The sequence below is a fragment of the Quercus suber genome, unplaced genomic scaffold (genome assembly GCF_002906115.3).
Source record: "Quercus suber isolate HL8 unplaced genomic scaffold, Cork oak 2.0 scaffold_5, whole genome shotgun sequence".
In the NCBI taxonomy this organism is placed as follows: Eukaryota; Viridiplantae; Streptophyta; class Magnoliopsida; order Fagales; family Fagaceae; genus Quercus; species Quercus suber.
The window spans coordinates 1,176,303-1,177,013 of NW_027069471.1; positions in this window are offsets into that span (position 1 = coordinate 1,176,303).

The window sequence follows — 711 nt, forward strand, 5'->3', positions numbered from 1 at the left end:
TACACAATCTCAAACCATTTTCATTGGAATTTTCATTTGTAATTTACCCATGCACAATGATAACAAAACTTCATTCGAAATGGCTTCAAGTGAAGAGGCACCATTCGTCCTTAGACTTGCCTGTGTTTTTATCTCGTCCATGAGATACTTCTTTGAAGTGATTTAAGCACGTTTAAAACGCCCTTGTTGACTCTCGTCCATACTGTGATTAGGTTTATTTTATATCCTGACTTTATGGATGAGCATTCCCTGACTTTGATTGTGATTTGGTGAAACACGTCTATCTCGTCCTTAGCTTAGGACGAGAGCGCTTTATTTCATCCTTGGGGAATTTAATGATGAGCCAGCTCTGCCTCGTCCTTAGATTTGGACGAGCGTACTTTATCTCATCCTTGGAAAATTTAATGATGAGCCAGCTCTGCCTCGTCCTTAGATTTGGACGAGCGTACTTTATCTCATCCTTGGAAAATTGAGATCACATCTCCGCGTCCAGAGAATTTTCTCGTTTTGAGCTTTTCAGCTGTTTTCAAGTCGTCATGAACAGAAACAATGCTTGAATCATGGATTTATACACTATTATGTACATTCCACAAATATTGTTCACAATACATTGTTTATAGACGAGACATGTTTCATGAAACTAATGCCTGCCTTAAAAGAAAACCAAACACAAACCAAACCATAAACTAAACCATAAATTGTCCTTAATCA